This window comes from Papio anubis, chromosome 2 (genome assembly GCF_008728515.1).
Source record: "Papio anubis isolate 15944 chromosome 2, Panubis1.0, whole genome shotgun sequence".
Classification (NCBI taxonomy): domain Eukaryota; kingdom Metazoa; phylum Chordata; class Mammalia; order Primates; family Cercopithecidae; genus Papio; species Papio anubis.
Genome location: NC_044977.1, coordinates 108,359,445 through 108,372,922, shown reverse-complemented (window position 1 = coordinate 108,372,922; position 13,478 = coordinate 108,359,445). Strand labels below are relative to the sequence as shown.

At 39.2% G+C, this 13,478-nt stretch overlaps 1 long non-coding RNA gene across 2 annotated transcripts; it reads left to right on the top strand.

Annotated features, from left to right (window-relative positions):
- The first annotated feature begins 497 nt into the window (after positions 1-497).
- Positions 498-11,161, top strand: LOC116273794. Of its 2 annotated transcripts, none has more exons than XR_004182207.1 (3): positions 498-1,487; positions 4,448-4,587; positions 9,737-9,825. It is a non-coding gene; the product is annotated as an uncharacterized LOC116273794 (long non-coding RNA). The 2 variants fall into 2 exon arrangements; XR_004182206.1 differs by lacking the exon at positions 9,737-9,825 and adding an exon at positions 10,621-11,161 and having other exon boundaries at positions 503-1,487.
- The last annotated feature ends 2,317 nt before the right edge of the window (positions 11,162-13,478 follow it).

Sequence of the window (13,478 nt, the reverse complement as noted above, 5' to 3'; positions counted from 1 at the left end):
TAAACTGCATCTTCTTGTAGTGAATTACACAGATATTAAGGAGGATGATCAGTTGAGAGGGATACAAGTCTGCTTTCAAATCACGGTAAACCCGTCAAATGACTGCACGAAGTTCCATAGCAAGTTACTCTAAGCAAGATAAAGCTTATCTTGCTTTATTTTGCTGATCAACCTAAAGAATCATCGAACTAAATTTCAAAATTATAATAATCCCAAAGCACATGTTTGTTGAAGACAGGGACACAATGTACAGCTTAGCAGAAAGCAACAAGAGTCTTGCGATTTAATGATTTTTTTTTTTCAGATTTAGAAAGTATAAAGAAATTAGCAATGGGCTTTTGACTCACTTTGAACTGTAGGACCAATATTATGGCTGGCAGGTATCCCCATAATAGGGACATGTTAGTGCCGCAGCCCCACCCACAGACAGCCATACTGTACCTGTCCTTTTCCTCCCAGTGGGTATGAGGGGCATCTCCCCTGAACATCCCTGAAGATAAGCTCTTGTTACTGGTCTGGCCTTAAGCTCCCAGTTGGGGGGATGCTGAGGTCTCCCACAGATTGAACTATGGCCTAGTTTAACGTAGAAATCCTGGCGTCAACACTGAACAACAAAGCCACCTGAAAGGGGCAAAGGGAAAGACTGGGACAGATAATCTAGGTTCAATTCCTGTTCCTGTCCTTGCTAGTCTGCATTCTTGGAGAAATTACCCAACTTTTTGGAGTATTTGTTTGCTACTCTGTAAAATTACAATTGAATAATAAAAACATAAATGGTATTGTGAAGCTGATAGAATGCCAAAAGATTTAGCATAGTAGGTTCTCAGTAATTTTTCTTTCCTTCCTTCTTCCTCCCTTCCTTCTTTCCTTCCTACATACCTGTCACTATATCCAAGGCTCTCCTCCTATCTGCTGGGTGGTAGGACCCAGAAGCTTTAAAGAAAGCACTTTTCTGTCATTTAAAGCTTGCACTCCTCAACCTCCTCATTTGGCTCCATGTCCACGTTTGCAGTTTACCTTTACTACATCTAACCGAGGAAGCGAAAACTGGTAACCCTCCTTCTCAGTCTGTTTCTATGGCGCCCTAGGGTCATTGTGAGCAGGCCTGGGGAGGATTTTTTCACTAATGCTGAACTAAATGATGCATTAAATTGGGTGAGGGCTGCCTTCAGGTGAAGATGAAAAGTACCCTGGCTGCCCTAGGAGAGAATGCTTCCCCCAGGATGTTTTCAGCTGCACTTTTCCATTCCACTTTAAATAGCACAGGTGATAAGGACTTTATGTGCATAACCCTCTGAACCAGCCCAGCAGCCCAGTGTCACCTTCTGCTACACAGAAAGAGAGAAGGGAAGGTTGTGCAAGAAGAGATGCTTTAGCTTTCCTTTCAATTTTTTTTCTTCCTCACTCCCCTATTGGAAGGAAAGAAAATACAAGCACAAAGAAGGTACCACTTATTTTACCAAAACTTCAAAAGACACCAAATCCAGGTAAGTTTCTGGAGTATTCCAGTTATCTTTGATTATAGTTCCAATTAGGATAAGTTTTGCTAAAATGAGTTAGGTATTTCTCTGTGCCTGCCGTGGTCATATAACAGAGACAATCAGTCATTTACTGTACACATCAGTGCAGGACCCAGGGAAAGCTTTTAGAAGATGTGGGACTCCATCTTTTCAAAGGGTCAAAGGGCAGATAATTTCACAATAAAGGGCAGAGAGACTTGGACCTCAAGGTTATGGGAGAAAACCTGCTATCTGATCAGAGTGCAAATTGCTCTAAGGATTGGTTGTCAATCACAGAAGAATAAGTAGACCATTATATTTTACTGTCTGCTGCTTGCATAGATTAATTAAAGCAGTTTGTGTACTTTTTTATCACTTTCTTTGTACTTCATGCTGTTAAAAAAAATGAATATGGCATATATCCAGTTTTGCCATCAGAGCTTCAAATACAAAGAATATTGACAGAATATTTTTAATAATTTTTAAGAAAATCTTCCCTGGCTATATAAGAGAAAAAGCTGGTTTTTTTTTTTTTTTTTTTAACCATACAAATAGAAATTACAGGAATTAGCCCTAAAAATATGGATACTCCCTACTTAAAGCTTACATATTTTTACAAGTAAATGGTAGAGCAGGGCTTTAATGCGGGTCTGTCCAAACTCATACCTCACAGAAAATTGTGAAAATTAAATATAACGAACTCTAAAAACTAACTAGAGCAGTGCCTGGCATGCAATAAGCACTCAATAAAGAACACGCATACACACATTTTATTTCTGCATTTGTCCACAGGGCCCTACTCACTGTATACTCTGAACTCCATAGACATCAAATACAGCTACTTAAGTGACACAGTAGCCCAGCAGCTGGTTAAACATCAGCAAGTAGAAATGACAGAATGGACAAAGAGGCTATAGAGAAAGGAAGGAATAGTTTTTAAGGTGTGCTACCTGGAGAAGAAGGCGGCTCTATGAGGTAGCCTAGATGAGGATGGGGGAAAAGTTCTTTTAAAAAGACAACAGGTAAGGGAAATGCTACTGGCTTAGTGGCAAGTAGGAAGATTATAGGATGCAGTGTGCGACTGAGTTCTGCCAGCCACTAGACCTTAATAACAGCCTGTCTCTGAGTCTCTTTTTTCTGAAGATGGAGGTCATAGGTGAAAAGAGGATATGTCGAAACCCTGAGTAGATGTACGACAGAAGTAGAAACAAGGTGTCCTCTTTGTTTGCCCTGGGATGTAGCCATATTTCCCTATGACCATATGCCCTGTCTGGCTTGCAGACTACTGTACAGTTTTTGCATTTTTTTCTTCAGAAATGACTCACAAATGCCATATTATTTTACCTTACACAAATTGCTTTCCATAAACCAAAACAGGGGGGGGCTTGGAGCAATATTATAAACATGGCACATCTGTTTTTAATAAATGAAGAAGCATTATAAAAACTTCACTTTGGGGAAATATCCAGAATTTTATCCTGAAGAAAAATTGTATCCATCTGGTCCCATGAGAGCTGGTTTTTACATTAAGGAATATTTGTTGGTTGGGTGATTGGAGAGTGGGAGTAGGGAAAAGGGGGAAGTTGTTAGATCCAACACTTATCGTTAAGTGGAGTTAGTTTCTAAAAATGTAGCATCCAGAAACTGGTGAGTAATCCTTCTTCGTAGTGCAATATTATGTCACCAGATCTGCTGAGCTAATGCACAATAAAATTAATCCTCCATTTCTGCAAATGCTGGTGATATGGCAATCACAGATGTGCTGAAATAGAAGTGTTCATGCCAGGCAGAGTTCACGAGCCACAGATCTAGCCAATTGTCAAATTTCCGGCCCATACTTCACTCCAAGCCCACACTATCTGAAGGGAGGAGGAAGTCGCTGTAGATTCACTTATCAGCTTTCCAACCCCATCTCATCTCTTTCTCCAGAGTTGTTATTGCACATTTTTGCCCTTATTTTAAAATTTCCAGCCAACTTGGCAGCATACTATTTATGAAGACAGCATGCGGTGGGGTTTGGGCAGGAGAAGTGAAAGTAGGTAAGGGCAAAGAACTAACATTCATGGGCATGGGCATTAAATAGGGCCGTCTAGATTTAAACTTCCCAAAAACCTTGTGGAGCTGGTGTTACGCTTCCAATTTTAGACTGGGGGAAACTGCCCGGTAAGCATACCAAAATCAGCACAACCCCAAGCTCTTTCCATTATACCATGCTGACCCAGTCAGTATGTCTGTGCTTACATTCTTCTTCTTAATGATCCCTATTGATTTCCAAAAAGGAAGCACTAGGTGAAAGGAATTTAGGGTCAATCTAGTTTAATAACCCAGCCCAGTGAATGGCAAAGTAAAGCAAAAGGTACCCTTAACTCACTGGTCCAGTCCATTATGGGTGTTCATGACTATTCTGCGATATCAGTGGGGATCTTCTTTCCAGAATCTGGCCACATGCTCATGGAATCAACACCAAGCCCCTCAGAACTCCAGGAAAGAGATTCTGATTAAGCTTGGGTCACAAGCCCACTTCCTGGCTAGAGAACGACAGAATCTCTTGACCAATATAAGACAACATGCCAAGGAGAATTGGGTTGCTGTTACCAAAAAGTCAAAATAAAAGATAGCCACTAGAATGGTACTTCTAGAACCCTGCAGTTACCCCGTCTGTTGTTTGAAATTTGTATTACCTCTCCCTCTCCAACAAGAAAATGGGAAACTCAACTCCATGCGGGCAGAGCCATTGTCTGTTTTGTTCCTCTCTCGAAACCAAACATTAGCACAAAGCCCGATACATGTAGGGCACGTGGTAGACACAAGTCTGTTATATAAACGGACCAGGCAAGATCTACATGTTGCCTGAAAGTCTCATCATGAGAAACTAAATGATTTGAGTTTGGTGTTTACTTCAAACCAAGTGACTTGGAGAGCTCCTGTGAAACTTGTTCTTTTTTCAGATGAATCTCAAAATTTATCGTGACTCCCAGCAGGCCCAGCAACAGTGAGGAAGAAGCTGCCCAGCAGTAGCTTTAGCCCTCCCGCAGAATAAACACTCACCAAGTCTGAGTGCTTGGATGGCCAAAATCACCCCAGTCAGGTGAGCTTTAGCAGTTCTCATTTCACTGAAAATCATTCAACATCCTTTATTTTTAAATAAGAAGCTTAGCTACCATATACAATGCGATATCTCTGTTTCATGTATTTATGACCATTTTAGCTTGTGTCTTAATGTCATAGAAGAAAACCTCTTTTAATTGGGAGGTTGATACACTTTTTAAACTGAAAATCAGAAAGCAAGGATTTCCCCCACCTCATTTTTATCAACCCACTACCTCCTGAAAATGTCATTTTTATGTTTCTTCTTACTGACTTTCTCTGAAGCTTTTGGAATTAAGGAAGAATATCTTATTTCCTGTTATATCCGTAGCACCTAGTACAGTGCCTGGCACACAGCTGATGCTCAATAAATAGTTGTACTTAATGAATAAGTATATCAGTGTGCTTTTTATTTAAATCAGTGTCCAATATATACAACCAATTGTTAAATGCCAACTCTATGCCAGTCAGGGCACTGTTAGAAACCTAGAGGGAATGTGTGTTTGATGCTTTTGTTAACCAAGAGAGTTTTTTGTGTTTTTTCTCAGAGACTCGCTGTCAGTAGAATCTACAGTGAGAAAACACTAGTAAGGAAAAAAAAAAAAACAGGCTGTCTAGTAAAGTCATTTAACTTGCTTCAATGGCCTCTTTGGGGCAGGACCACATGATGACTTTCATGGGGTCCAGGCATTTTGCCATCATCCCTTCTTCCAAAAAATAATTAAAAGTTATACTTTACAACTCTACTGGTATCAAGATGAATATAAACAAGGCTGAATTCATCATCATACATTCATTATCATTAGGTTCATTTTTCTTCTTTGTTTTACGTGTAATTAAAACATTGAAAGTACCGTAGGCCCCATAAACACTGCCTGCTGCACCTAACGGATAAGTCAGCGCTGCTTTGGGGGCCATTTGAACAGTACTATTCCCCAACCAGAGCAAGTTCTCCTCCTCCCTCCTTTTCTGATGGAATAAAGCTTCACCCCAAGGAGCTGATCTAGGCTTTCCAGTTAGAATCCTAACTCAGAAGACCTCTCCTTTTCTTGTCCAACATAAGAATACTATGCTGAGACCTAAAAGGGGAAAAGTCCTGCCTGCATTAACCTTCTACCAGTTCTGAATCATGCTGACTCTTATCTTTTCTGTTGCTAAGCTGTGGGTCTATTATGCCTCCCCAACACTGCAGAGCCCTCCTCTTGTTTATGTAAAGACTCCAATTAAGCCAGAAATAGAATTTCACACTGCAAACGTCGTTTAAAAAACGTTAAGACATTCAGGCCTGTGTTCCTGTTCATTATTCTCTGCTGAAACCTAATATTAGTAACAGCATGTACTGAGGACCTGGACCATGAATTAAAAATGAAGTACTTGTACTGGAAAATATGTGAGCACCTAGTTACTTTATTTGGCAGGCACCTGTAGGGACAGGAGTTTGCTCTGTCTTACACAGCACTGTCAGTGATAGTTCTGCAGAATAAAACTAGAAATCAGTTCTTTCCAAAGGATTACCTGAAGGGGAAAAGATAACCAAACATTAATCTACCACCTACACTCTTCCCTGCTCCGATGCCATAGACACAGGGTTCCTAAGAAAAGTTCTGATCCAAACCACTTCTTCCCTGAAACTTTGACTTTCCTAAATCACTTAGTCCTGTTGATATTTTAACAAGTGTAATGTCAATTATTTCTTCATCTAGTTTACTCCACCACGGGATTAAAACCACCTAAGGACAAAGAAAGACTTGTATCTCTATTCGATCTCTAGAAAATGTGGGAGAACAGTTATGGACAGAGTTCCTAGATTAAATCCAATGTAGATTGAAATTCTATCTCTATGGCTCGCCACATAACCGAAGCATGATCATGAGCAAATCATTTATCTTCTTTGATCCTCAGTTTCTCCTTCTGTAAAATGGAATAATTATCTTCTTGAATTAATGTGAGGATTAGGATAAATGTAGAGTGCTCAGTACAGTATGGTATGCCGTGAGCACTACATAAATGGTAGCTGTTATCATTATCATTATTATCATATCTCATTACCTTCTTTGTATCCTTATCCTGCAGCATGATAATTAGTACATACTAATGTTTGCTGTGTAAGTCACGGAATAGAGTTCATGCAGTTATTTGATCCAAGAAGAAAGACAATTTGTTTTGTTTGCCTTGGTTTTTCTTTTTGTTGTTGTTGTTTGTTTGTTTGCCTTGGTTTTCTTTTTGTTGTTGCTGTTGTTGTTTGTTTGTTTGCCTTGGTTTTTAACAAGATTTTCACCTGAGTTTTCTCCTTCTTTAGTGCATCATCCCTGCTTCCTGAAAAGATTTGTTAAATACCTGATAACAATTTATCAAGGATATTTTTCATTTCTGATGGATTTTACTCCATTGAAACAAACTCCCAACTAGAAACGATCATAGCCCCTCTTGTAGCAATCAAGAGAAATGTAAATCCGAACATGAAAATAGGTTTGTGTACAGAGATGTCAAGCTTTTGGTTCTGTATATGTTACTACAACTTTAAGGATTATTTGGTTTATTTCTTGCAAGGCAATTCACTCACCTGTCTCCGAAGACCAGGCTTTTTGTTGCTTCCTGCACATGTTAAAAAAAAAAAATTGCCTTTCTACATCTGCAGAAAACAAGTAGTTGTTGTCATCACTATACTTGCCCTGTGAAACCTTAGCAAGGGGATAGAGTTACACATTCCGCTCCTTTTAAGAGGAGCAGAGCATTTCAGCTCCATCGATGGGGAGTTGCAGCCAGTGGCTCTAATAACCTTGGTTTTTAAGTTTTGTGAATTTAGACATTAAATTATGTTTTCAAATATCACAAAATCCAAAAAATTTTTCAAAACCAAAAAAAAAAAAAAGATGAAATAAAAATAAGGGGTTAGAATGATCTCTGATGAAAACCAAAGGACTAGTTTCTGTTTTTGTTTTCTTTTAAGCTATTACATAACTGATTGTAGTATGCGGTACAGGAAATAATTTTGCCCATGCACCTGCACAGAAAAACCCAAATCAACGAGTTTGCTTCAGCCATCAATCTGTGGGACCAAAAGCTAAGCCTGAAAGCAAAGGTGAAATAAAATACGAAAATTGCACAGCAGCCGCAGAGGAGTCAGCTATCCAGAGGCCCTACTGAAACCCCATCTTTAGGGTAGAGTTTCAGACACATTTTGATGTTTTGGTCACCTGACCCAAGCTCTGGAGCCCAATTGGCCTCCAAATTTACAGGCTAAGTAATGATGTAACTAGAGTGTGTGGGAACCAGGAGGATGAGACAGATACAATTTTTCCCAGTCGTTTATTAGACTTGGCTACTAATTCTGCTTGTTCTTCAGTTTGACTCCTGGTTATCAGGAAATTCGAACTACTTAAAGAACATAATGAGTTTATCTATAACCAGGGCAGAATTTAGTCACAATCATGTAAAATTAAACCACAGTAACAGAAAATAGTAATTTGTGAAATTCAGCTATTTATATTTGAATTTGATAGTAGATATATTTTAATGTATCTATATTTTGTTTTTCTGTACTCTTTTTTTTTACTAAACATTATTTACAATATCACTTATAATATCATTCTTATGTTGCCTGAGAAAGAAATCCATCAAAATAAATGTGTTGGTTTATCCATGATTTTTCTAAACCTTTTCTTAATCTTAGAGCATTTTTGTCTAAACAGAATAAATGTTTATACTCAAGTAATTTGTCACTATGGTAACTTTTGACCTTTAAAATGCTGACACTGTATCAGAGACGACCAAGAGAAGAAATTATCCTTGTTCGACAAGAATAAGCAGAACCAGTTTGGCAAACTTCAGGATGCCTAGGGATGAAAAGCATTTGTTGTTCTAGCAATGCTACTTCACGTCAGGAAAATGAGAGCATATCCTGGTTTCATGACAAAAACAGGAGCTCTAACACTGACAGCAAAACTTGAAGATTGAAGACTTTTTTTCTCTAAATTTCCTATAACACTACCCTCCCCACCCCCAAGAAATCATGTAATTTCTAATACTCACACAATATTATCTTTCTAACGTGTAGGCATGAGTTTTAATAACTTTTCTGACTCGTAATCCTAAATCTCTTGAAGATAGTCTTACAGTTGTACCTCGCAAGACTTTATCCACAGTTTCATAACAGAAAATGTAATACGTCTCCAAATGGAATGGTATGACTATTTATAATGAACTCCCTGCCTATTTTTTAAATTAAAGGATGTTATATTTTGATGTCATTCATACTCATACAAAGTATTTCCCATTCTCAAAATATTTAATCTAGTTAGCAAATATCTTTAGGAAAGAAATCTCTAAAAATCCTTCTTTATCACTCTCCTTGTTTGAGTGTGTATCATGCCAAACACACACACAGTAGATATGGTGTCTGACATCTTCTGAAACCTGTTGGGGACTATATCAAACATTAATGGGGATTAGTGTTAGAACTGGTGTAAACATAGCAAACAATCTGCTGAAAGTGCATACTCACATTTCCATATGTTATGCAGGAAGCGGAGTCATTTAAGAAGTGAGGTACTCAGGGAGATGGTGTTCAGGTAGTGAGTATTTGACTGGTGGAAAGTAAACACACCCTGGATGTATTTACTCCATAGTACCAGCATATTCAGATCTACCCGACTCCAGTCCTTAAGCTTCTCCTCAAGAGACAAGTCAAGTTTGAGATATGCAATTTCACTACACAAAGCTTCTAAAACATAGATAAAAATGATTTAGTACTTCCAGGTGCACTGTAATTCTTGGCAGAAAAAGTTAATTCCAGGTGTGTAATCTCCTAAAGAAATCTGTTGTCAAAGCTGGATAAAACCATCATATCAGAAAAATAAAAGTTCACCTATGAACAAAGTATAAGGTATGGCTAGGAAAACTCTCTGCTCCATGTAGAAATTACAGCATAAAAGTGAAACTCCCTTTTACTTATGTAAACATTGCTGGGCTTTGGGCATCATTTCAAAAGAGGTAGAGCTGAACATGCATGAGCATATAGAAATATGACATACTCTCGGTGGGAGGTTTGGGGTGGGGTTCTAGTGCCAAGCCAGACTCTAATACACAGACAAAGGAAGAAAGAAGCTGCGTTTTATAGCTTACAGATTTTTTTTTCTTTATATTTTCAGGCCTCTGAACCAACCAAATAACTCAATCAACAACAACAAAACCGAGATGGGCCACAAAGTGGAAAATGTTATAACAGCTTAAGTAACAGGGAGGCAGCGGGGGGGCCCTGGCAGGGATAGGAATGCTGGTGGAGGGTGCGGGGAGGAGAGACCCTGTATTATGGAATATTTACGCTTTGCGATTCAATGCACATTTATTAATTGGTTTCTTTTTAAGAGACACTTATTTATGACAGGTTTATGAACACTATAGCATGTACAGAACTGAAGTTCTCCCATGGCTTAGTTTTATTTCCATATGTTTAGACAAAATGAACATCACATTTAATAGGAGTACTAGCAGCTCTTGAAGTGTTTGCCAGTGCTACATCCCTTGGGAGTTGTTACCACCAGATTAATATCCTGTGGGTCACTTAATTTTAAAAACCACATTATAGAGGCATTGTGTGATTAGATGTACTGCTTTTACAAGCCAGTTGGGGTGCGTCCTTTGTGTCTGGTTCAGAAAGGCTGGTGAGGGTAACTTATATAGACCTCCAACCTGGAGTGTCTGAGCAGCCAATGATTGTACAGACACATGGATGAGCAGAGAAAAATGTGTCCTCTGTCTACCATCAGAAACTGCCTCGAAGACAGGATCTAAAAGAAACAACTTGCTTAGTCAGAAACCGGCCTGAACAGCTGGGAGAAATTGGCCACTTCAGAGACTGAGGGGTGGTGCTATCATACCCTGAATCAGGCCTGTTTGTCACAAAATGCTCATAGTAAATAAACAGCCATGCTATTTCCACACTCTGCTATCAAAACCAAGTTCTACCAATCAGAGAGTATTTTACTTGAGAATTCAAAATATGCTCTTTATTTTCTCTGTTAAACATTCTTAGGTCTAGGTATTGGGAAGACCACCCAAAAACAACAGGAAGCATGCTTTTGGAGTGAACAAGAGGAATTTGCCACGGGCTTCAAGGACACTTGGAATGGGATGCCCAGTATTTCCTGCGGGAGTTTCAAATGGCATCAGGTGCAGTGGCTCCAGGCAACCTGGAAGCATTCATCGTCATTTATGGTCTACTTTTGATTCTATGAGGAGATGATTCACTTAGGCTTCCTCCAGGCCAGGCCCAAGGAGGTGGCAGGCTATGAGGAGAAGAAAGCCTAAAAGGCATCCAGGTGGGACATTGTGAACTAGAGAACCCATGTATGAGTTAGATTGCAAGTATCTCTGGTCACATTCACAAGCCAATAAAAAACAATGCTGTCCTCGACGAGAACAAATCTAATTAGAACAAATCCCAATCCTTTACAGATATTGTAGACTGAAATGCTTGTTTTAAAGATAAAGACATTTGGCCAGGAGTGGTGGCTCATGCCTGTAATCCTAGCACTTTGGGAGGCTGAGGCGGGCAGATTACCTGAGGCCAGGAGTTCGAGACCAGCCTGACCAACGTGAAGGAACCCTGTCTCTACTAAAAGTACAAAAATTAGCCGGGCATGGTGGCATGCACCTGTAACCCCGGCTACTCAAGAGGCTGACGCAGGAGAATAGCTTGAACCCAGGAGGCAGAGGTTGCAGTGAGCTGAGATCTCGCCATTGCACTCCAGCCTGGGTGACAGAATGAGACTCCGTCTCAAAAAAATAAATAAATAAAATAAATACAAAAATTAGCCGGGCATGTTGGTATGCATCTGTAGTCCCAGCTACTCCAGAAGTTGAGGCATGAGAATCGCTTGAACCCAGGAGGCGGAGGTTGGAGTGAGCCGAGATTATGCCATTGCACTCCATCCTGGGCTACAGAGCAAGACTCCATCTCAAAAATAAATACATAAAAATAAAGACATTTGTTCAGCCCTTCAAACTGTCAAATGAGTATGTTCTTGGAAAGGTTCCTTGTCATCAAATATAAATTGCAATGATCAAAGACAAACTACATATCAATACGTAACAAAAAAGAGTTTACCAGGAGTCTACATTGGAGGAGATGAACTCGACGCAGAAATGGTGTACCTCTGGGTTTGCCAAAGCAGAAAAATTCTTGACAGCCTTCCCAAAAGTACAACCAAGTTCTTGTGCCCCAGAGTGGGGTGAGATCTTAGAGAAGAAAGGCATCTGAGGGATTATTTTTGAAGTCTTGTTCACAGGTTTAAGCAGTTACAATCACAAGTCCTTCTGCTCAACCACGACCATCTAGGTTTGCTCATTACTTTATTTTTTAATCTGACACAAAAGGAAAGATGCAGAGGTGAAAAAGGGAGGGGTAGAAAGGTGAATCATACTCTCTGTATCCTGTTCTACCACTTGCCACATTTCTAAAATACCACGATTCCCAGGCACAAGAGGCTGTGTGAATATTTTGTTCTGTTTTTTATTTTTTTACTCAGTACTAACAATACACAAGAGCTGAATAGTTACTGAAACTATTTCCAGTTTCTTGCATTTGATAATCGATGGAGACCCGATTCGAACTGACCTAGACCCTTAGATAACTATCCCAAACAGAGCCATCCCTGAGTAGGTCACAGAGCTTCTCTGTGTCTCTTTATTTGCAAAATCATATTGTATCACCTGTAAAATTCACAGATTGTTAAGAATTAAGTAAGTTTATGACTATGGAACACCTTTAAAACTCTGAAGCACTAAAACGAATTCAGTGGACAGTGGCAATTATGAAGAGAATGATGACGGAAATGAGAGATACTACAAATGAAAATTCTGTATATTTATGAAATTATGGCTTAGTATTTGTCATTTGAGAATTTCAATGGTTTTGAACATGAGGACTGGGATCATAAAAATTCATGAGCATATTGGTGAGCCTCAAATAAAATCTGTTTTAAATACACAATGTACACTTTCCAAAAGAAAATTTGTGATATGCATATTTATATATTTACTAGCACTATCAAAAGGTACCAAAGACATTAACACTAAGTTCTAAGCATTTTGCAGACTTCTGGAAGCTATTCTTCCCTGCTTGGCCTACATAAGTCACCTCCTTTGAATGATACTTGGGAAGGCCTGGTCATGATCATCTTTAGACATTTGATCTGGCTGAGATAATGTCCTGCCCTATGAAGGTGCTGTGATTTCCGCCAAAGGGTAAAATAAACATTTTTCTCAGTATTATTGTCCAAGAGCTTTTACTTTTGACACTCTGGGTCTGCCTCAAGTGGCGGCTAGGTGATGGAGGATGAAAAAGAGAAGGAGTGCGTAAAACCTGAAGCAAGAACCAGAAGTTTTCCCTAAAAGAAGCTAAGCTTTTTTAGGATGAGGATAAAGATTTAATTTTGCAATATTAATTTCTACTGCCAGTATAAAACTTTATCTTTCTAGGTATCTGTACATGTCTCTGTCCAAAGTACCCTCCTGCTACTAAGGCAAAGGAAAAGCATATTGATTTTTCTGCAAACTCCCATACCTTTCTTTCAAGTTGACTGCTTGGAAATCTATTCAAATTGGAGACTACATCCTGTTTAGGCAGTTGAAGTTGACAGCAGAGCTTTAATTAATAAGGCATGCAAGGACAAAGACACCAGGCCCAAATCAGATGCAGGCGACATCTTCTTGTGGCTGCTCTAAGAAGCACGGCAATCATTTATACTCTACCTTGGTGCTCAAATGAAAGAAATAAGGCTAGAGCATGAAGAGCAAGGCTATCTACTAAGATATGAGAATTACAGCATTCTGGATGAACAGAGTTATATTATCCCTGCTTTCAGATAAGTAAACCAAGAATCAGAGTGC